This window comes from Heterodontus francisci, chromosome 31, assembly GCF_036365525.1.
Source record: "Heterodontus francisci isolate sHetFra1 chromosome 31, sHetFra1.hap1, whole genome shotgun sequence".
Taxonomy (NCBI): domain Eukaryota; kingdom Metazoa; phylum Chordata; class Chondrichthyes; order Heterodontiformes; family Heterodontidae; genus Heterodontus; species Heterodontus francisci.
Window position 1 is genome coordinate 2,440,639 of NC_090401.1, and position 27,051 is coordinate 2,467,689.

Here is a 27,051-nt window from a genome sequence, read left to right on the forward strand (position 1 = left end):
ATCACTCTCTGACACTCTCTATCACTCTCTATCACTCTGTGACACTCTCTGACACTCTCTGACACTCACTATCACTCTCCGACACTCTCTGACAGTCTCTATCACTCTCTATAACTCTCTGACACTCTCAGACACTCTCTTGCACTCGCTGAAACTCTCCAACACTCTCTATCACTCTCTGACACTCTCTGACACTCTCTATCACTCTCTGACACTCTCTGACACTCTCTGACACTCAATATCACTTTCTTACACTCTCAGACACTCACTGACACTCCCTGAAACTCTCTATCACTCTCTATCACTCTCTATCACTCTCTATCACTCTCTGACACTCTCTGACACTCTCTGACACTCTCTGTCACTCTTTGACACTCTCAGACACTCTCAGACACTCACTATCACTCTCTGACACTCTCTGACACTCTCTGACAGTCTCTATCACTCTCTGACACTCTCAGACACTCTCTGGCACTCTATGAAACTCTCTATCACTCTCTATCACTTTCTGACACTCTCTGACACTCTCTATCACTCTCTGACACACTCTGACACTCTCTGACACTCACTATCACTCTCTGACACTCTCTGACACTCTCAGACACTCTCAGACACTCTCTGACAATCCCTGAAACTCTCTATCACTCTCTGACAATCTCTGACACTCTCTGACACTCTCTGACACTCTCTATCACTCACTATCACTCTCTGACACTCTCAGACACTCACTATCACTCTCTGACAATCTCTGACACTCTCTGACAGTCTCTATCACTCTCTATCACTCTCTGACACTCTCAGACACTCTCTAGCACTCTCTGAAACTCTCTATCACTCTCTATCACTCTCTGACACTCTCTGACACTCTCTATCACTCTCTGCCATTCTCTGACACTCTCTGACACTCACTATCACTCTCTGACACTCTCTGACACTCTCTGACACTCTCTATCACTCTCTATCACTCTCTATCGCTCTCTGACACTCTCAGACACTCTCTGACACTCTCTGACACTCTCAGACACTCACTATCACTCTCTGACAATCTCTGACACTCTCTGACAGTCTCTATCACTCTCTATCACTCTCTGACACTCTCAGACACTCTCTGGCACTCTCTGAAACTCTCTATCACTCTCTATCACTCTCTGACACTCTCTGACACTCTCTATCACTCTCTGCCATTCTCTGACACTCTCTGACACTCACTATCACTCTCTGACACTCTCTGACACTCTCTGACACTCTCTATCACTCTCTATCACTCTCTATCGCTCTCTGACACTCTCAGACACTCTCTGACACTCTCTGACACTCTCTGACACTCACTATCACTCTCTGACACTCTCAGACACTCTCAGACACTCTCAGACACTCACTATCACTCTCTGACAATCTCTGACACTCTCTGACAGTCTCTATCACTCTCTATCACTCTCTATCACTCTCAGACACTCTCTGGCACTCTCTGAAACTCTCTATCACTCTCTATCACTCTCTGACACTCTCTGACACTCTCTATCACTCTCTGCCATTCTCTGACACTCTCTGACACTCACTATCACTCTCTGACACTCTCTGACACTCTCTGACACTCTCTATCACTCTCTATCACTCTCTATCGCTCTCTGACACTCTCAGACACTCTCTGACACTCTCTGACACTCTCTGACACTCACTATCACTCTCTGACACTCTCAGACACTCTCTGACACTCTCTGACACTCTCTGACACTCTCTATCACTCTCTGACACTCTCAGACACTCACTATCACTCACTATCACTCTCTGACACTCTCTGACACTCTCTGACACTCTCTATCACTCTCTATCACTCTCTGACACTCTCAGACACTCTCTGGCACTCTCTGAAACTCTCTATCACTCTCTATCACTCTCTGACACTCTCTGACACTCTCTATCACTCTCTGACACTCTCTGACACTCTCTGACACTCACTATCACTCTCTGACACTCTCAGACACTCTCTGACACTCCCTGAAACTCTCTATGACTCTCAGACACTCCCTGAAACTCTCTATCACTCTCTATCACTCTCTGACACTCTCTGACACTCTCTGACACTATCTATCACTCTCTATCACTCTCTGACACTCTCAGACACTCTCTGGCACTCTCTGAAACTCTCTATCACTCTCTATCACTCTCTGACACTCTCTGACACTCTCTATCACTCTCTGACACTCTCTGACACTCTCTGACACTCACTATCACTCTCTGACACACTCAGACACTCTCAGACACTCACTATCACTCTCTGACACTCTCAGACACACACTATCACTCTCTGACACTCTCTGACACTCTCTGACAGTCTCTATCACTCTCTATCACTCTCTGACACTCTCAGACACTCTCAGACACTCTCTGGCACTCTCTGAAACTCTCTATCACTCTCTATCACTCTCTGACACTCTCTGACACTCTCTATCACTCTCTGACACTCTCTGACACTCACTATCACTCTCTGACACTCTCAGACACTCACTATCACTCTCTGACACTCTCTGACACTCTCTGACAGTCTCTATCACTCTCTATCACTCTCTGACACTCTCAGACACTCTCAGACACTCTCTGGCACTCTCTGAAACTCTCTATCACTCTCTATCACTCTCTGACACTCTCTGACACTCTCTATCACTCTCTGACACTCTCTGACACTCACTATCACTCTCTGACACTCTCAGACATTCTCAGACACTCACTATCACTCTCTAACACTCTCAGACACTCACTATCACTCTCTGACACTCTCTGACACTCTCTGACAGTCTCTATCACTCTCTATCACTCTCTGACACTCTCAGACACTCACTATCACTCTCTTACACTCTCTGACACTCTCTGACAGTCTCTATCACTCTCTATCACTCTCTGACACTCTCTGACACTCTCAGACACTCACTATCACTCTCTGACACTCTCAGACACTCACTATCACTCTCTGACACTCTCTGACAGTCTCTATCACTCTCTATCACTCTCTGACACTCTCAGACACTCACTATCACTCTCTGACACTCTCAGACACTCACTATCACTCTCTGACACTCTCAGACACTCTCTGGCGCTCTCTGAAACTCTCTATCACTCTCTATCACTCTCTGACACTCTCTGACACTCTCAGACACTCACTAAAACTCTCAGACACTCTCAGACACTCACTATCACTCTCTGACACTCTCAGACACTCACTATCACTCTCTGACACTCTCTGACAGTCTCTATCACTCTCTATCACTCTCTGACACTCTCAGACACTCACTATCACTCTCTGACACTCTCTGACACTCTCTGACAGTCTCTATCACTCTCTATCACTCTCTGACACTCTCAGACACTCACTATCACTCTCTGACACTCTCAGACACTCACTATCACTCTCTGACACTCTCAGACACTCACTATCACTCTCTGACACTCTCAGACACTCACTATCACTCTCTGACACTCTCAGACACTCTCTGACAGTCTCTATCACTCTCTATCACTCTCTGACACTCTCAGACACTCACTATCACTCTCTGACACTCTCAGACACTCACTATCACTCTCTGACACTCTCAGACACTCACTATCACTCTCTGACACTCTCAGACACTCTCAAACACTCACTATCACTCTCTGACACTCTCAGACACTCACTATCATTCTCTGACACTCTCAGACACTCTCAGACACTCACTTTCACTCTCTGACACTCTCAGACACTCTCAAACACTCACTATCACTCTCTGACACTCTCAGACACTCACTATCACTCTGACACTCTCAGACACTCTCAGACACTCTCAGACACTCACTTTCACTCTCTGACACTCTCAGACACTCACTATCACTCTCTGACACTCTCTGACACTCTCTGACAGTCTCTATCACTCTCTATCACTCTCTGACACTCTCAGACACTCACTATCACTCTCTGACACTCTCATACACTCTCTGACAGTCTCTATCACTCTCTGTCACTCTCTGACACTCTCAGACACTCACTATCACTCTCTGACACTCTCAGACATTCACTATCACTCTCTGACACTCTCAGACACTCACTATCACTCTCTGACACTCTCAGACACTCACTATCACTCTCTGACACTCTCAGACACTCTCTGGCACTCTCTGAAACTCTCAGACACTCACTATCACTCTCTGACACTCTCAGACACTCTCAGACACTCACTATCACTCTCTGACACTCTCAGACACTCTCTGGCACTCTCTGACACTCTCAGACACTCTCTGGCACTCTCTGAAACTCTCTATCACTCTCTATCACTCTCTGACACTCTCTGACACTCTCTGACACTCTCAGACACTCACTATCACTCTCTGACACTCTCAGACACTCTCAGACACTCACTATCACTCTCTGACACTCTCAGACACTCTCAGACACTCACTATCACTCTCTGACACTCTCAGACACTCTCAGACACTCTCAGACACTCACTATCACTCTCTGACACTCTCAGACACTCTCAGACACTCACTATCACTCTCTGACACTCTCTGACACTCTCTGACACTCTCTATCACTCTCTATCACTCTCTATCGCTCTCTGACACTCTCAGACACTCTCTGACACTCTCTGACACTCTCAGACACTCACTATCACTCTCTGACAATCTCTGACACTCTCTGACAGTCTCTATCACTCTCTATCACTCTCTGACACTCTCAGACACTCTCTGGCACTCTCTGAAACTCTCTATCACTCTCTATCACTCTCTGACACTCTCTGACACTCTCTATCTCTCTCTGCCATTCTCTGACACTCTCTGACACTCACTATCACTCTCTGACACTCTCTGACACTCTCTGACACTCTCTATCACTCTCTATCACTCTCTATCGCTCTCTGACACTCTCAGACACTCTCTGACACTCTCTGACACTCTCTGACACTCACTATCACTCTCTGACACTCTCAGACACTCTCAGACACTCTCAGACACTCACTATCACTCTCTGACAATCTCTGACACTCTCTGACAGTCTCTATCACTCTCTATCACTCTCTATCACTCTCAGACACTCTCTGGCACTCTCTGAAACTCTCTATCACTCTCTATCACTCTCTGACACTCTCTGACACTCTCTATCACTCTCTGCCATTCTCTGACACTCTCTGACACTCACTATCACTCTCTGACACTCTCTGACACTCTCTGACACTCTCTATCACTCTCTATCACTCTCTATCGCTCTCTGACACTCTCAGACACTCTCTGACACTCTCTGACACTCTCTGACACTCACTATCACTCTCTGACACTCTCAGACACTCTCTGACACTCTCTGACACTCTCTGACACTCTCTATCACTCTCTGACACTCTCAGACACTCACTATCACTCACTATCACTCTCTGACACTCTCTGACACTCTCTGACACTCTCTATCACTCTCTATCACTCTCTGACACTCTCAGACACTCTCTGGCACTCTCTGAAACTCTCTATCACTCTCTATCACTCTCTGACACTCTCTGACACTCTCTATCACTCTCTGACACTCTCTGACACTCTCTGACACTCACTATCACTCTCTGACACTCTCAGACACTCTCTGACACTCCCTGAAACTCTCTATGACTCTCAGACACTCCCTGAAACTCTCTATCACTCTCTATCACTCTCTGACACTCTCTGACACTCTCTGACACTATCTATCACTCTCTATCACTCTCTGACACTCTCAGACACTCTCTGGCACTCTCTGAAACTCTCTATCACTCTCTATCACTCTCTGACACTCTCTGACACTCTCTATCACTCTCTGACACTCTCTGACACTCTCTGACACTCACTATCACTCTCTGACACACTCAGACACTCTCAGACACTCACTATCACTCTCTGACACTCTCAGACACACACTATCACTCTCTGACACTCTCTGACACTCTCTGACAGTCTCTATCACTCTCTATCACTCTCTGACACTCTCAGACACTCTCAGACACTCTCTGGCACTCTCTGAAACTCTCTATCACTCTCTATCACTCTCTGACACTCTCTGACACTCTCTATCACTCTCTGACACTCTCTGACACTCACTATCACTCTCTGACACTCTCAGACACTCACTATCACTCTCTGACACTCTCTGACACTCTCTGACACTCTCTGACAGTCTCTATCACTCTCTATCACTCTCTGACACTCTCAGACACTCTCAGACACTCTCTGGCACTCTCTGAAACTCTCTATCACTCTCTATCACTCTCTGACACTCTCTGACACTCTCTATCACTCTCTGACACTCTCTGACACTCACTATCACTCTCTGACACTCTCAGACATTCTCAGACACTCACTATCACTCTCTAACACTCTCAGACACTCACTATCACTCTCTGACACTCTCTGACACTCTCTGACAGTCTCTATCACTCTCTATCACTCTCTGACACTCTCAGACACTCACTATCACTCTCTTACACTCTCTGACACTCTCTGACAGTCTCTATCACTCTCTATCACTCTCTGACACTCTCAGACACTCACTATCACTCTCTGACACTCTCAGACACTCACTATCACTCTCTGACACTCTCTGACAGTCTCTATCACTCTCTATCACTCTCTGACACTCTCAGACACTCACTATCACTCTCTGACACTCTCAGACACTCACTATCACTCTCTGACACTCTCAGACACTCTCTGGCGCTCTCTGAAACTCTCTATCACTCTCTATCACTCTCTGACACTCTCTGACACTCTCAGACACTCACTAAAACTCTCAGACACTCTCAGACACTCACTATCACTCTCTGACACTCTCAGACACTCACTATCACTCTCTGACACTCTCTGACAGTCTCTATCACTCTCTATCACTCTCTGACACTCTCAGACACTCACTATCACTCTCTGACACTCTCTGACACTCTCTGACAGTCTCTATCACTCTCTATCACTCTCTGACACTCTCAGACACTCACTATCACTCTCTGACACTCTCAGACACTCACTATCACTCTCTGACACTCTCAGACACTCACTATCACTCTCTGACACTCTCAGACACTCACTATCACTCTCTGACACTCTCAGACACTCTCTGACAGTCTCTATCACTCTCTATCACTCTCTGACACTCTCAGACACTCACTATCACTCTCTGACACTCTCAGACACTCACTATCACTCTCTGACACTCTCAGACACTCACTATCACTCTCTGACACTCTCAGACACTCTCAAACACTCACTATCACTCTCTGACACTCTCAGACACTCACTATCATTCTCTGACACTCTCAGACACTCTCAGACACTCACTTTCACTCTCTGACACTCTCAGACACTCTCAAACACTCACTATCACTCTCTGACACTCTCAGACACTCACTATCACTCTGACACTCTCAGACACTCTCAGACACTCACTTTCACTCTCTGACACTCTCAGACACTCACTATCACTCTCTGACACTCTCTGACACTCTCTGACAGTCTCTATCACTCTCTATCACTCTCTGACACTCTCAGACACTCACTATCACTCTCTGACACTCTCATACACTCTCTGACAGTCTCTATCACTCTCTGTCACTCTCTGACACTCTCAGACACTCACTATCACTCTCTGACACTCTCAGACATTCACTATCACTCTCTGACACTCTCAGACACTCACTATCACTCTCTGACACTCTCAGACACTCACTATCACTCTCTGACACTCTCAGACACTCTCTGGCACTCTCTGAAACTCTCAGACACTCACTATCACTCTCTGACACTCTCAGACACTCTCAGACACTCACTATCACTCTCTGACACTCTCAGACACTCTCTGGCACTCTCTGACACTCTCAGACACTCTCTGGCACTCTCTGAAACTCTCTATCACTCTCTATCACTCTCTGACACTCTCTGACACTCTCTGACACTCTCAGACACTCACTATCACTCTCTGACACTCTCAGACACTCTCAGACACTCACTATCACTCTCTGACACTCTCAGACACTCTCAGACACTCACTATCACTCTCTGACACTCTCAGACACTCTCAGACACTCTCAGACACTCACTATCACTCTCTGACACTCTCAGACACTCTCAGACACTCACTATCACTCTCTGACACTCTCAGACACTCTCTGGCACTCTCTGAAACTCTCTATCACTCTCTATCACTCTCTGACACTCTCTGACACTCTCAGACACTCACTATCACTCTCAGACACTCTCAGACACTCACTATCACTCTCTGACACTCTCAGACACTCACTATCACTCTCTGACACTCTCTGACAGTCTCTATCACTCTCTATCACTCTCTGACACTCTCAGACACTCACTATCACTCTCTGACACTCTCTGATACTCTCTGACAGTCTCTATCACTCTCTATCACTCTCTGACACTCTCAGACACTCACTATCACTCTCTGACACTCTCAGACACTCACTATCACTCTCTGACACTCTCAGACACTCACTATCACTCTCTGACACTCTCAGACACTCACTATCACTCTCTGACACTCTCAGACACTCACTATCACTCTCTGACACTCTCAGACACTCTCTGACAGTCTCTATCACTCTCTATCACTCTCTGACACTCTCAGACACTCACTATCACTCTCTGACACTCTCAGACACTCACTATCACTCTCTGACACTCTCAGACACTCTCAAACACTCACTATCACTCTCTGACACTCTCAGACACTCACTATCACTCTCTGACACTCTCAGACATTCACTATCACTCTCTGACACTCTCAGACACTCACTATCACTCTCTGACACTCTCAGACACTCACTATCACTCTCTGACACTCTCAGACACTCTCAGACACTCTCTGGCACTCTCTGAAACTCTCTATCACTCTCTATCACTCTCTGACACTCTCTGACACTCTCTGACACTCTCAGACACTCACTATCACTCTCTGACACTCTCAGACACTCTCAGACACTCACTATCACTCTCTGACACTCTCAGACACTCTCAGACACTCACTATCACTCTCTGACACTCTCAGACACTCTCAGACACTCTCAGACACTCACTATCACTCTCTGACACTCTCAGACACTCTCAGACACTCACTATCACTCTCTGACACTCTCAGACACTCTCAGACACTCACTATCACTCTCTGACACTCTCAGACACTCTCAGACACTCTCTGGCACTCTCTGAAACTCTCTATCACTCTCTATCACTCTCTGACACTCTCTGACACTCTCTGACACTCTCAGACACTCACTATCACTCTCTGACACTCTCAGACACTCTCAGACACTCACTATCACTCTCTGACACTCTCAGACACTCTCAGACACTCACTATCACTCTCTGACACTCTCAGACACTCTCAGACACTCTCAGACACTCACTATCACTCTCTGACACTCTCAGACACTCTCAGACACTCACTATCACTCTCTGACACTCTCAGACACTCTCAGACACTCACTATCACTCTCTGACACTCTCAGACACTCTCAGACACTCTCAGACACTCACTATCACTCTCTGACACTCTCAGACACTCTCAGACACTCACTATCACTCTCTGACACTCTCAGACACTCTCAGACACTCACTATCACTCTCTGACACTCTCTGACAGTCTCTATCACTCTCTATCACTCTCTGACACTCTCAGACACTCACTATCACTCTCTGACACTCTCTGACACTCTCAGACACTCACTATCACTCTCTGACACTCTCTGACACTCACTATCACTCTCTGACACTCTCAGACACTCACTATCACTCTCTGACACTCTCAGACACTCACTATCACTCTCTGACACTCTCTATCACTCTCTGACACTCTCAGACACTCACTATCACTCCCTGACACTCTCAGACACTCACTATCACTCTCTGACACTCTCTGACACTCTCAGACATTCACTATCACTCTCTGACACTCTCAGACACTCTCTGGCACTCTCTGAAACTCTCTATCACTCTCTATCACTCTCTGACACTCTCTGACACTCTCAGACACTCACTATCACTCTCAGACACTCTCAGACACTCACTATCACTCTCTGACACTCTCAGACACTCACTATCACTCTCTGACACTCTCTGACAGTCTCTATCACTCTCTATCACTCTCTGACACTCTCAGACACTCACTATCACTCTCTAACACTCTCTGACACTCTCTGACAGTCTCTATCACTCTCTATCACTCTCTGACACTCTCAGACACTCACTATCACTCTCTGACACTCTCAGACACTCACTATCACTCTCTGACACTCTCAGACACTCACTATCACTCTCTGACACTCTCAGACACTCACTATCACTCTCTGACACTCTCAGACACTCACTATCACTCTCTGACACTCTCAGACACTCTCTGACAGTCTCTATCACTCTCTATCACTCTCTGACACTCTCAGACACTCACTATCACTCTCTGACACTCTCAGACACTCACTATCACTCTCTGACACTCTCAGACACTCTCAAACACTCACTATCACTCTCTGACACTCTCAGACACTCACTATCACTCTCTGACACTCTCAGACACTCTCAGACACTCACTTTCACTCTCTGACACTCTCAGACACTCACTATCACTCTCTGACACTCTCTGACACTCTCTGACATTCTCTATCACTCTCTATCACTCTCTGACACTCTCAGACACTCACTATCACTCTCTGACACTCTCATACACTCACTGACAGTCTCTATCACTCTCTGTCACTCTCTGACACTCTCAGACACTCACTATCACTCTCTGACAATCTCAGACATTCACTATCACTCTCTGACACTCTCAGACACTCACTATCACTCTCTGACACTCTCAGACACTCACTATCACTCTCTGACACTCTCAGACACTCTCAGACACTCTCTGGCACTCTCTGAAACTCTCTATCACTCTCTATCACTCTCTGACACTCTCTGACACTCTCTGACACTCTCAGACACTCACTATCACTCTCTGACACTCTCAGACACTCTCAGACACTCACTATCACTCTCTGACACTCTCAGACACTCTCAGACACTCACTATCACTCTCTGACACTCTCAGACACTCTCAGACACTCTCAGACACTCACTATCAGTCTCTGACACTCTCAGACACTCTCAGACACTCACTATCACTCTCTGACACTCTCAGACACTCTCAGACACTCACTATCACTCTCTGACACTCTCAGACACTCTCAGACACTCTCAGACACTCACTATCACTCTCTGACACTCTCAGACACTCTCAGACACTCACTATCACTCTCTGACACTCTCAGACACTCTCAGACACTCACTATCACTCTCTGACACTCTCTGACAGTCTCTATCACTCTCTATCACTCTCTGACACTCTCAGACACTCACTATCACTCTCTGACACTCTCTGACACTCTCAGACACTCACTATCACTCTCTGACACTCTCAGACACTCACTATCACTCTCTGACACTCTCAGACACTCACTATCACTCTCTGACACTCTCTATCACTCTCTGACACTCTCAGACACTCACTATCACTCCCTGACACTCTCAGACACTCACTATCACTCTCTGACACTCTCTGACACTCTCAGACATTCACTATCACTCTCTGACACTCTCAGACACTCACTATCACTCTCTGACACTCTCAGACACTCACTAACACTCTCTGACACTCTCAGACACTCACTATCACTCTCTGACACTCTCAGACACTCACTATCACTCTCTGACACTCTCAGACACTGACTATCACTCTCTGACACTCTCAGACACTCACTATCACTCTCTGACACTCTCAGACACTCTCTGGCACTCTCTGAAACTCTCTATCACTCTCTATCACTCTCTGACACTCTCTGACACTCTCAGACACTCACTATCACTCTCTGACACTCTCAGACACTCTCAGACACTCACTATCACTCTCTGACACTCTCAGACACTCACTATCACTCTCTGACACACTCTGACACTCTCTGACAGTCTCTATCACTCTCTATCACTCTCTGACACTCTCAGACACTCACTATCACTCTCTGTCACTCTCAGACACTCTCAGACACTCACTATCACTCTCTGACACTCTCAGACACTCACTATCACTCTCTGACACTCTCAGACACTCACTATCACTCTCTGACACACTCTGACACTCTCTGACAGTCTCTATCACTCTCTATCACTCTCTGACACTCTCAGACACTCACTATCACTCTCTGTCACTCTCAGACACTTTCAGACACTCACTATCACTCTCTGACACTCTCAGACACTCACTATCACTCTCTGACACTCTCTGACACTCTCTGACAGTCTCTATCACTCTCTATCACTCTCTGACACTCTCAGACACTCACCATCACTCTCTGACACTCTCAGACACTCACTATCACTCTCTGACACTCTCTGACAGTCTCTATCACTCTCTATCACTCTCTGACACTCTCAGACACTCACTATCACTCTCTGACACTCTCAGACACTCACTATCACTCTCTGACACTCTCAGACACTCACTATCACTCTCTGACACTCTCAGACACTCTCTGGCACTCTCTGGCACTCTCTGAAACTCTCTATCACTCTCTATCACTCTCTGACACTCTCTGACACTCTCAGACACTCACTATCACTCTCAGACACTCTCAGACACTCACTATCACTCTCTGACACTCTCAGACACTCTCTGACAGTCTCTATCACTCTCAGACACTCACTATCACTCTCTGACACTCTCTGACACTCTCAGACACTCACTATCACTCTCTGACACTCTCAGACACTCACTATCACTCTCTGACACTCTCAGACACTCACTATCACTCTCTGACACTCTCAGACACTCTCTGGCACTCTCTGAAACTCTCTATCACTCTCTATCACTCTCTGACACTCTCTGACACTCTCAGACACTCACTATCACTCTCAGACACTCTCAGACACTCACTATCACTCTCTGACACTCTCAGACACTCTCAGACACTCTCAGACACTCACTATCACTCTCTGACACTCTCTGACACTCTCAGACACTCACTATCACTCTCTGACACTCTCAGACACTCACTATCACTCTCTGACACTCTCTGACACTCTCGGACAGTCTCTATCACTCTCTATCACTCTCTGACACTCTCAGACACTCACTATCACTCTCTGACACTCTCAGACACTCACTATCACTCTCTGACACTCTCAGACACTCACTATCACTCTCTGACACTCTCAGACACTCACTATTACTCTCTGACACTCTCAGACACTCACTATCACTCTCTGACACTCTCAGACACTCACTATCACTCTCTGACACTCTCAGACACTCACTATCACTCTCTGACACTCTCTGACACTCTCTGACAGTCTCTATCACTCTCTATCACTCTCTGACACTCTCAGACACTCACTATCACTCTCTGACACTCTCATACACTCTCTGACAGTCTCTATCACTCTCTATCACTCTCTGACACTCTCAGACACTCTCTATCACTCTCTGACACTCTCAGACACTCACTATCACTCTCTTACACTCTCTGACACTCTCTGACAGTCTCTATCACTCTCTATCACTCTCTGACACTCTCAGACACTCACTATTACTCTCTGACACTCTCAGACACTCACTATCACTCTCTGACACTCTCTGACAGTCTCTATCACTCTCTATCACTCTCTGACACTCTCAGACACTCACTATCACTCTCTGACACTCTCAGACACTCACTATCACTCTCTGACACTCTCAGACACTCACTATCATTCTCTGACACTCTCAGACACTCTCTGGCACTCTCTGAAACTCTCTATCACTCTCTATCACTCTCTGACACTCTCTGACACTCTCAGACACTCACTATCACTCTCAGACACTCTCAGACACTCACTATCACTCTCTGACACTCTCAGACACTCACTATCACTCTCTGACACTCTCAGACACTCTCAGACACTCTCAGACACTCACTATCACTCTCTGACACTCTCTGACACTCTCAGACACTCACTATCACTCTCTGACACTCTCAGACACTCACTATCACTCTCTGACACTCTCTGACACTCTCGGACAGTCTCTATCACTCTCTATCACTCTCTGACACTCTCAGACACTCACTATCACTCTCTGACACTCTCAGACACTCACTATCACTCTCTGACACTATCAGACACTCACTATCACTCTCTGAAACTCTCAGACACTCACTATCACTCTCTGACACTCTCAGACACTCACTATCACACTCTGACACTCTCAGACACTCACTATCACTCTCTGACACTCTCAGACACTCTCTGACAGTCTCTATCACTCTCTATCACTCTCTGACACTCTCAGACACTCACTATCACTCTCTGACACTCTCAGACACTCACTATCACTCTCTGACACTCTCAGGCACTCACTATCACTCTCTGACACTCTCAGACACTCTCAGACACTCACTATCAATCTCTGACACTCTCAGACACTCACTATCACTCTCTGACACTCTCAGACACTCTCAGACACTCACTATCACTCTCTGACACTCTCAGACACTCACTATCACTCTCTGACACTCTCTGACAGTCTCTATCACTCTCTATCACTCTCTGACACTCTCAGACACTCACTATCACTCTCTGACACTCTCATACACTCTCTGACAGTCTCTATCACTCTCTATCACTCTCTGACACTCTCAGACACTCACTATCACTCTCTGACACTCTCAGACATTCACTATCACTCTCTGACACTCTCAGACACTCACTATCACTCTCTGACTCTCTCAGACACTCTCTGGCACTCTCTGAAACTCTCTATCACTCTCTATCACTCTCTGACACTCTCTGACACTCTCAGACACTCACTATCACTCTCTGACACTCTCAGACACTCACTATCACACTCTGACACTCTCAGACACTCACTATCACTCTCTGAAACTCTCTATCACTCTCTATCACTCTCTGACACTCTCTGACACTCTCAGACACTCACTATCACTCTCTGACACTCTCAGACACTCTCAGACACTCACTATCACTCTCTGACACTCTCAGACACTCTCTGGCACTCTCTGACACTCTCTGACACTCTCTATCACTCTCTGACACTCTCTGACACTCTCTGACAGTCTCTATCACTCTCTATCACTCTCTGACACTCTCAGACACTCTCTGGCACTTTCTGAAACTCTCTATCACTCTCTATCACTCTCTGACACTCTCTGACACTCTCTATCACTCTCTGACACTCTCTGACACTCTGAGACACTCACTATCACTCTCTGACATTCTCTGACACTCTCTATCACTCTCTATCACTCTCTGACACTCTCTGACACTCTCTATCACTCACTATCACTCTCTGACACTCTCAGACACTCTCTGGCACTCTCTGAAACTCTCTATCACTCTCTATCACTCTCTGACACTCTCTGACACTCTCAGACACTCACTATCACTCTCAGACACTCTCAGACACTCACTATCACTCTCTGACACTCTCAGACACTCTCAGACACTCTCAGACACTCACTATCACTCTCTGACACGCTCTGACACTCTCAGACACTCACTATCACTCTCTGACACTCTCAGACACTCACTATCACTCTCTGACACTCTCTGACACTCTCGGACAGTCTCTATCACTCTCTATCACTCTCTGACACTCTCAGACACTCACTATCACTCTCTGACACTCTCAGACACTCACTATCACTCTCTGACACTCTCAGACACTCACTATCACTCTCTGACACTCTCAGACACTCACTATTACTCTCTGACACTCTCAGACACTCACTATCACTCTCTGACACTCTCAGACACTCACTATCACTCTCTGACACTCTCAGACACTCACTATCACTCTCTGACACTCTCTGACACTCTCTGACAGTCTCTATCACTCTCTATCACTCTCTGACACTCTCAGACACTCACTATCACTCTCTGACACTCTCATACACTCTCTGACAGTCTCTATCACTCTCTATCACTCTCTGACACTCTCAGACACTCTCTATCACTCTCTGACACTCTCAGACACTCACTATCACTCTCTTACACTCTCTGACACTCTCTGACAGTCTCTATCACTCTCTATCACTCTCTGACACTCTCAGACACTCACTATTACTCTCTGACACTCTCAGACACTCACTATCACTCTCTGACACTCTCTGACAGTCTCTATCACTCTCTATCACTCTCTGACACTCTCAGACACTCACTATCACTCTCTGACACTCTCAGACACTCACTATCACTCTCTGACACTCTCAGACACTCACTATCATTCTCTGACACTCTCAGACACTCTCTGGCACTCTCTGAAACTCTCTATCACTCTCTATCACTCTCTGACACTCTCTGACACTCTCAGACACTCACTATCACTCTCAGACACTCTCAGACACTCACTATCACTCTCTGACACTCTCAGACACTCTCAGACACTCTCAGACACTCAGTATCACTCTCTGACACTCTCTGACACTCTCAGACACTCACTATCACTCTCTGACACTCTCAGACACTCACTATCACTCTCTGACACTCTCTGACACTCTCTGACACTCTCGGACAGTCTCTATCACTCTCTATCACTCTCTGACACTCTCAGACACTCACTATCACTCTCTGACACTCTCAGACACTCACTATCACTCTCTGACACTCTCTGACACTCTCGGACAGTCTCTATCACTCTCTATCACTCTCTGACACTCTCAGACACTCACTATCACTCTCTGACACTCTCAGACACTCACTATCACTCTCTGACACTATCAGACACTCACTATCACTCTCTGAAACTCTCAGACACTCACTATCACTCTCTGACACTCTCAGACACTCACTATCACACTCTGACACTCTCAGACACTCACTATCACTCTCTGACACTCTCAGACACTCTCTGACAGTCTCTATCACTCTCTGACACTCTCAGACACTCACTATCACTCTCTGACACTCTCAGACACTCACTATCACTCTCTGACACTCTCAGGCACTCACTATCACTCTCTGACACTATCAGACACTCACTATCACTCTCTGAAACTCTCAGACACTCACTATCACTCTCTGACACTCTCAGACACTCACTATCACACTCTGACACTCTCAGACACTCACTATCACTCTCTGACACTCTCAGACACTCTCTGACAGTCTCTATCACTCTCTATCACTCTCTGACACTCTCAGACACTCACTATCACTCTCTGACACTCTCAGACACTCACTATCACTCTCTGACACTCTCAGGCACTCACTATCACTCTCTGACACTCTCAGACACTCTCAGACACTCACTATCAATCTCTGACACTCTCAGACACTCACTATCACTCTCTGACACTCTCAGACACTCACTATCACTCTCTGACACTCTCAGACACTCTCAGACACTCACTATCACTCTCTGACACTCTCAGACACTCACTATCACTCTCTGACACTCTCTGACAGTCTCTATCACTCTCTATCACTCTCTGACACTCTCAGACACTCACTATCACTCTCTGACACTCTCATACACTCTCTGACAGTCTCTATCACTCTCTATCACTCTCTGACACTCTCAGACACTCACTATCACTCTCTGACACTCTCAGACATTCACTATCACTCTCTGACACTCTCAGACACTCACTATCACTCTCTGACTCTCTCAGACACTCTCTGGCACTCTCTGAAACTCTCTATCACTCTCTATCACTCTCTGACACTCTCTGACACTCTCAGACACTCACTATCACTCTCTGACACTCTCAGACACTCACTATCACACTCTGCCACTCTCAGACACTCACTATCACTCTCTGAAACTCTCTGTCACTCTCTATCACTCTCTGACACTCTCTGACACTCTCAGACACTCACTATCACTCTCTGACACTCTCTATCTCTCTCTATCACTCTCTGACACTCTCTGACACTCTCAGACACTCACTATCACTCTCTGACACTCTCAGACACTCACTATCACTCTCTGAAACTCTCTATCACTCTCTATCACTCTCTGACACTCTCTGACACTCTCAGACACTCACTATCACTCTCTGACACTCTCAGACACTCACTATCACACTCTGCCACTCTCAGACACTCACTATCACTCTCTGAAACTCTCTGTCACTCTCTATCACTCTCTGACACTCTCTGACACTCTCTGAAACTCTCTATCACTCTCTGACACTCTCTATCACTCTCTATCACTCTCTGACACTCTCTGACACTCTCAGACACTCACTATCACTCTCTGACACTCTCAGACACTCACTATCACTCTCTGAAACTCTCTATCACTCTCTATCACTCTCTGACACTCTCTGACACTCTCAGACACTCACTATCACTCTCTGACACTCTCAGACACTCTCAGACACTCACTATCACTCTCTGACACTCTCAGACACTCTCTGGCACTCTCTGACACTCTCTGACACTCTCTATCACTCACTGACACTCTCTGACACTCTCTGACAGTCTCTATCACTCTCTATCACTCTCTGACACTCTCAGACACTCTCTGGCACTTTCTGAAACTCTCTATCACTCTCTATCACTCTCTGACACTCTCTGACACTCTCTATCACTCTCTGACACTCTCTGACACTCTGAGACACTCACTATCACTCTCTGACATTCTCTGACACTCTCTATCACTCTCTATCACTCTCTGACACTCTCTGACACTCTCTATCACTCTCTATCACTCTCCATCACTCTCTGACACTCTCTATCACTCTCCATCACTCTCTGACACTCTCAGACACTCACTATCACTCTCTGACATTCTCTGACACTCTCTGACACTCTCTATCACTCTCTATCACTCTCTGACACTCTCTGACACTCTCGATCACTCTCTATCACTCTCCATCACTCTCTGACACTCTCTATCACTCTCCATCACTCTCTGACACTCTCAGACACTCTCTGACAGTCTCTGACAGTCTCTATCACTCTCTATCACTCTCTGACACTCTCTATCACTCTCTATCACTCTCTATCACTCTCCATCACTCTCCATCACTCACTGACACTCTCAGACACTCTCTGACACTCTCTGAAACTCTCTATCACTCTCTGACACTCTCTATCACTCTCCATCACTCTCTGACACTCTCAGACACTCACTATCACTCTCTGACACTCTCAGACACTCACTATCACTCTCTGAAACTCTCTATCACTCTCTATCACTCTCTGACACTCTCTGACACTCTCAGACACTCACTATCACTCTCTGACACTCTCAGACACTCTCAGACACTCACTATCACTCTCTGACACTCTCTATCACTCTCTATCACTCTCTGACACTCTCTGACACTCTCAGACACTCACTATCACTCTCTGACACTCTCAGACACTCTCAGACACTCACTATCACTCTCTGACACTCTCAGACACTCTCTGGCACTCTCTGACACTCTCTGACACTCTCTATCACTCACTGACACTCTCTGACACTCTCTGACAGTCTCTATCACTCTCTATCACTCTCTGACACTCTCAGACACTCTCTGGCACTTTCTGAAACTCTCTATCACTCTCTATCACTCTCTGACACTCTCTGACACTCTCTATCACTCTCTGACACTCTCTGACACTCTGAGACACTCACTATCACTCTCTGACATTCTCTGACAATCTCTATCACTCTCTATCACTCTCTGACACTCTCTGACACTCTCTATCACTCTCTATCACTCTCCATCACTCTCTGACACTCTCTATCACTCTCCATCACTCTCTGACACTCTCAGACACTCACTATCACTCTCTGACATTCTCTGACACTCTCTGACACTCTCTATCACTCTCTATCACTCTCTGACACTCTCTGACACTCTCGATCACTCTCTATCACTCTCCATCACTCTCTGACACTCTCTATCACTCTCCATCACTCTCTGACACTCTCAGACACTCTCTGACACTCTCTGACAGTCTCTATCACTCTCTATCACTCTCTGACACTCTCTATCACTCTCTATCACTCTCTATCACTCTCCATCACTCTCCATCACTCACTGACACTCTCAGACACTCTCTGACACTCTCTGAAACTCTCTATCACTCTCTATCACTCTCTGACACTCTCTGACAGTCTCTATCACTCTCTATCACTCTCTGACACTCTCTATCACTCTCTGACACTCTCTGACACTCTCTATCACACTCTATCACTCTCTGACACTCTCTGACACTCTCTATCACTCTCTGACACTCTCTGACACTCTCTGACACTTACTATCACTCTCTATTACTCTCTGACACTCTCTGACACTCTCGATCACTCTCTATCACTCTCCATCACTCTCTGACACTCTCAGACACTCTCTGACACTCTCTGACAGTCTCTATCACTCTCTATCACTCTCTGACACTCTCTATCACTCTCTATCACTCTCCATCACTCTCCATCACTCTCCATCACTCTCTGACACTCTCTGACATTCTCTATCACTCTCTATCACTCTCTATCACTCTCTGACACTCTCTGACACTCTCTATCACACTCTATCACTCTCTGACACTCTCTGACACTCTCTATCACTCTCTGACACTCTCTGACACTTACTATCACTCTCTGACACTCTCTGACACTCTCTGACACTCTCTATCACTCTCTATCACTCTCTATCACTCTCTGACACTCTCTGACACTCTCTATCACTCTCTTTCACTCTCCTTCACACTCTGACAGTCTCAGACACTCTCTGACACTCTCTGAAACTCTCTATCACTCTCTATCACTCTCTGACACTCTCTGACACTCACTATCACTCTCTGACACTCTCTGACACTCTCTATCACTCTCTGACACTCTCTGACAGTCTCTATCACTCTCTATCACTCTCTGACACTCTCTGGCACTCTCTGAAACTCTCTATCACTCTCTATCACTCTCTGACACTCTCTGACACTCTCTATCACTCTCTGACACTCTCTGACACTCTCTGACACTCACTATCACTCTCTGACACTGTCTGACACTCTCTATCACTCTCTATCGCGCTCTGACACTCTCTGACACTCTCTGACACTCTCTGGCACTCTCTGAAACTCTCTATCACTCTCTGACACTCTCTGACAGTCTCTGACACTCTCTATCACTCTCTGACACTCTCTGACACTCTCTGACACTCACTATCACTCTCTGACACTCTCTGACACTCTCAGACACTCACTATCACTCTCTGAGGCTCTCTGACACTCTCTGACACTCTCCATCACTCTCTATCACTCTCTGACACTCTCTGACACTCTCTATTACTCTCTATCACTCTCCATCACTCTCTGACACTCTCTGACACTCTCAGACACTCACTATCACTCTCTGACGCTCTCTGACACTCTCTGACACTCTCCATCACTCTCTATCACTCTCTGACACTCTCTGACACTCTCTATTACTCTCTATCACTCTCCATCACTCTCTGACACTCTCTGACACTCTCAGACACTCACTATCACTCTCTGACACTCTCTGACACTCTCTGACACTCTCTATCACTCTCTGACACTCTCTGACACTCTCTATTACTCTCTATCACTCTCCATCACTCTCTGACACTCTCTGACACTCTCAGACACTCACTATCACTCTCTGACGCTCTCTGACACTCTCTGACACTCTCCATCACTCTCTATCACTCTCTGACACTCTCTGACACTCTCTATTACTCTCTATCACTCTCCATCACTCTCTGACACTCTCTGACAATCTCAGACACTCACTATCACTCTCTGACACTCTCTGACACTCTCTGACACTCTCTATCACTCTCTACCACTCTCTGACACTCTCTGACACTCTCTATCACTCTCTATCACTCTCCATCACTCTCTGACACTCTCTATCACTCTCCATCACTCTCTGACACTCTCAGACACTCTCTGACACTCTCTGACACTCTCTATCACTCTCTGTCACTCTCTGACATTCTCTATCACTCTCTATCACTCTCCATCACTCTCTGACACTCTCTATCACTCTCCATCACTCTCTGACACTCTCAGACACTCTCTGACACTCTCTGACAGTCTCTATCACTCTCTATCACTCTCTGACACTCTCTATACTCTCTATCACTCTCCATCACTCTCCATCACTCACTGACACTCTCAGACACTCTCTGACACTCTCTGAATCTCTCTATCACTCTCTATCACTCTCTGACACTCTCTGACACTCTCTGACAGTCTCTATCACTCTCAATCACTCTCTGACACTCTCTATCACTCTCTGACACTCTCTGACACTCTCTGACACTCTCTATCACTCTCTATCACTCTCTGACACTCTCTGACACTCTCTATCACTCTCTACCACTCTCTGACACACTCAGACACTCTCTGGCACTCTCTGAAACTCTCTATCACTCTCTATCACTCTCTGACACTCTCTGACACTCTCTATCACTCTCTGACACTCTCTGACACTCTCTATCACTCTCTATCACTCTCTGACACTCTCTGACACTCACTATCACTCTCTGACACTCTCTGACACTCTCTATCAATCTCTATCACTCTCTGACACTCTCTGACACTCTCTATCACTCTCTATCACTCTCCATCACACTCTGTCACTCTCAGACACTCACTATCACTCTCTGACACTCTCTGACACTCTCTGACAGTCTCTATCACTCTCTATCACTCTCTGACACTCTCAGACACTCTCTGGCACTCTCTGAAACTCTCTATCACTCTCTATCACTCTCTGACACTCTCTATCACTCTCTGACACTCACTATCACTCTCTGACACTCTCTGACACTCTCTGACACTCTCAGACACTCACTATCACTCTCTGACACTCTCTGACACTCACTATCACTCTCTGACACTCTCTGACACTCTCTGACAGTCTCTATCACTCTCTATCACTCTCTGACACTCTCTGACACTCTCTGACACTCTCTGAAACTCTCTATCACTCTCTATCACTCTCTGACACTCTCTGACACTCTCTGACACTCTCTGACACTTTCTGACCGTCTCTATCACTCTCTGACACACTCTATCACTCTCTGACAGTCTCTGGCACTCTCTGAAACTCTCTATCACTCTCTGCCACTCTCTGACATTCTCTGACACTCTCTATCACGCTCTGACACTCTCTGACACTCACTATCACTCTCTGACACTCTGACACTCTCAGACACTCACTATCACTCTCTGACACTCTCTGACATTCACTATCACTCTCTATCACTCTCTGATACTCTCAGACACTCTCTGAAACTCTCTATCACTCTCTATCACTCTCTGACACTCTCTGACACTCTCTATCACTCTCTGACACTCTCTGACACTCTCTGACACTCACTATCACTCTCTGACACTCTCTGACACTCTCTGACACTCTCTATCACTCTCTATCACTCTCTGACACTCTCTGACACTCTCTATCATACTCTATCACTCTCCATCACTCTCTGACACTCTCTGACACTCTCAGACACTCACTATCACTCTCTGACACTCTCTGACACTCTCTGACACTCTCTATCACTCTCTGACACTCTCTGACACTCTCTATCACTCTCTATCACTCTCCATCACTCTCTGACACTCTCTGACACTCTCAGACAATCACTATCACTCTCTGACACTCTCAGACACTCATTATCACTCTCTGACACTCTCTGACACTCTCTGACAGTCTCTTTCACTCTCTGACATTCTCTATCTCTCTCTATCACTCTCTGACACTCTCAGACACCCTCTGGCACTCTCTGAAACTCTCTATCACTCTCTATCACTCTCTGACACTCTCTGACACTCTCAGACACTCACTATCACTCTCTGACACTCTCTGACACACTCTATCACTCTCTGACACTCTCTGACACTCTCTATCACTCTCCATCACTCTCTGACACTCTCAGACACTCTGACACTCTCTGAAACTCTCTATCACTCTCTAACACTCTCTGACACTCTCTGACACTCTCGGACACTTACTATCACTCTCTGACACTCTCTGACAGTCTCTATCACTCTCTATCACTCTCTGACACTCTCAGACACTCACTATCACTCTCTGACACTCTCTATCACTCTCTGACACTCTATGACAATCTCTATCACTCTCTATCACTCTCCATCACTCTCTGACACTCTCAGACACTCTGACACTCTCTGCAACACTCTATCACTCTCTATCACTCTCTGACACTCTCTGACACTTTCAGACACTCACTATCACTCTCTGACACTCTCTGACACTCTCTGACAGTCTCTATCACTCTCTGACACTCTCGATCACTCTCTGACACACTCTGGCACTCTCTGACACTCTCTATCACTCTCTGACACTCTCTGACACTCTCTATCACTCTCTATCACTCTCCATCACTCTCTGACACTCTCTGACACTCTCAGACACTCACTATCACTCTCTGACAATCTAGACACTCTCAGACACTCACTATCACTCTCTGAAACTCTCTGACACTCTCTGACTCTCTCTGACAGTCACTATCACTCTCTATCACTCTCTGACACTCTCAGACACTCTCTGGCACTCTCTGAAACTCTCTATCACTCTCTATCACTCTCTGACACTCTCAGACACTCACTATCACTCACTGACACTCTCTGACACTCTCTATCACTCTCTGACACTCTCTGACACTCTCTATCACTCTCTATCACTCTCCATCACTCTCTGACACTCTCAGACCCTCTCTGACACTCTCTGAAACTCTCTATCACTCTCTATCACTCTCTGACACTCTCTGACAGTCTCTATCACTCTCTGACACTCTCTATCACTCTCTGACACACTCTGGCACTCTCTGAAACTCTCTATCACTCTCTGACACTCTCTGACACTCTCTGACACTCTCTATCACTCTCTGACACTCTCTGACACTCTCAGACACTCACTATCACTCTCTGACACTCTCTGACAGTCTCTATCACTCTCTATCACTCTCTGACACTCTCTATCACTCTCTGATACTCTATGACACTCTCTATCACTCTCCATCACTCTCTGACACTCTCAGACACTCTGACACTCTCTGAAACTCTCTATCACTCTCTATCACTCTCTGACACTCTCTGACACTCTCAGACACTCACTATCACTCTCTGACACTCTATGACACTCTTTGACAGTCTCTATCACTCTCTATCACTCTCTGACACTCTCAGACACTCTCTGGCACTCTCTGAAACTCTCTATCACTCTCCATCACTCTCTGACACTCTCTGACACTCTCAGACCCTCACTATCACTCTCTGACACTCTCTGACAGTCTCTATCACTCTCTGACACTCTCTATCACTCTCTGACACACTCTGGCACTCTCTGACACTCTCTATCACTCTCTGACACTCTCTGACACTGTCTATAACTCTCTATCACTCTCCATCACTCTCTGACACTCACTATCACTCTCTGACACTCTCTGACACTCTCAGACACTCACTATCACTCTCTGAAACTCTCTGACACTCTCTGACACTCTCTGACAGTCTCTATCACTCTCTATCACTCTCTGACACTCTCAGACACTCTCAGACACTCACTATCACTCACTGACACTCTCTGACACTCTCTATCACTCTCTGACACTCTCTGACACTCTCTATCACTCTCTATCACTCTCCATCACTCTCTGACACTCTCACACACTCTGACACTCTCTGAAACTCTCTATCACTCTCTATCACTCTCTATCACTCTCTGACACTCTCTGACACTCTCTGACACTCTCTGACAGTCTCTATCACTCTCTGACACTCTCTATCACTCTCTGACACACTCTGGCACTCTCTGAAACTCTCTATCACTCTCTGACACTCTCTGACACTCTCTGACACTCACTATCACTCTCTGACACTCTCTGACACTCTCAGACACTCACTATCACTCTCTGACACTCTCTGACACTCTCTGACAGTCTCTATCACTCTCTATCACTCTCTGACACTCTCAGACACTCTCTGGCACTCTCTGAAACTCTCTATCACTCTCTGACACTCTCTGACACTCTCAGACACTCACTATCACTCTCTGACACTCTCAGACACTCACTATCACTCTCTGACACTCTCTGACACTCTCTATCACTCTCTGACACTCTCTGACACTCTCTATCACTCTCTATCACTCTCTATCACTCTCTGACACTCTCAGACACTCTCTGGCACTCTCTGAAACTCTCTATCACTCTCTGACACTCTCTGACACTCACTATCACTCTCTGACACTCTCAGACACTCACTATCACTCTCTGACACTCTCTGACACTCTCTGACAGTCTCTATCACTCTCTATCACTCTCTGACACTCTCAGACACTCTCTGGCACTCTCTGAAACTCTCTATCACTCTCTGACACTCTCTGACACTCTCAGACACTCACTATCACTCTCTGACACTCTCAGACACTCACTATCACTCTCTGACACTCTCTGACACTCTCTATCACTCTCTGACACTCTCTGACACTCTCTATCACTCTCTATCACTCTCTATCACTCTCTGACACTCTCAGACACTCTCTGGCACTCTCTGAAACTCTCTATCACTCTCTATCACTCTCTGACACTCTCAGACACTCACTATCACTCTCTGACACTCTCTGACACTCTCTATCACTCTCTGACACTCTCTGACACTCTCTATCACTCTCTATCACTCTCCATCACTCTCAGACACTCACAATCACTCTCTGACACTCTCTGACACTCTCAGACACTCACTATCACTCTCAGACACTCTCTGGCACTCTCTGACACTCTCTGACACTCTCAGACACTCACTATCACTCTCTGAAACTCTCTGACACTCTCTGACACTCTCTGACAGTCTCTATCACTCTCTATCACTCTCTGACACTCTCAGACACTCTCTGGCACTCTCTGAAACTCTCTATCACTCTCTATCACTCTCTGACACTCTCAGACACTCACTATCACTCACTGACACTCTCTGACACTCTCTATCACTCTCTGACACTCTCTGACACTCTCTACCACTCTCTATCACTCTCCGTCACTC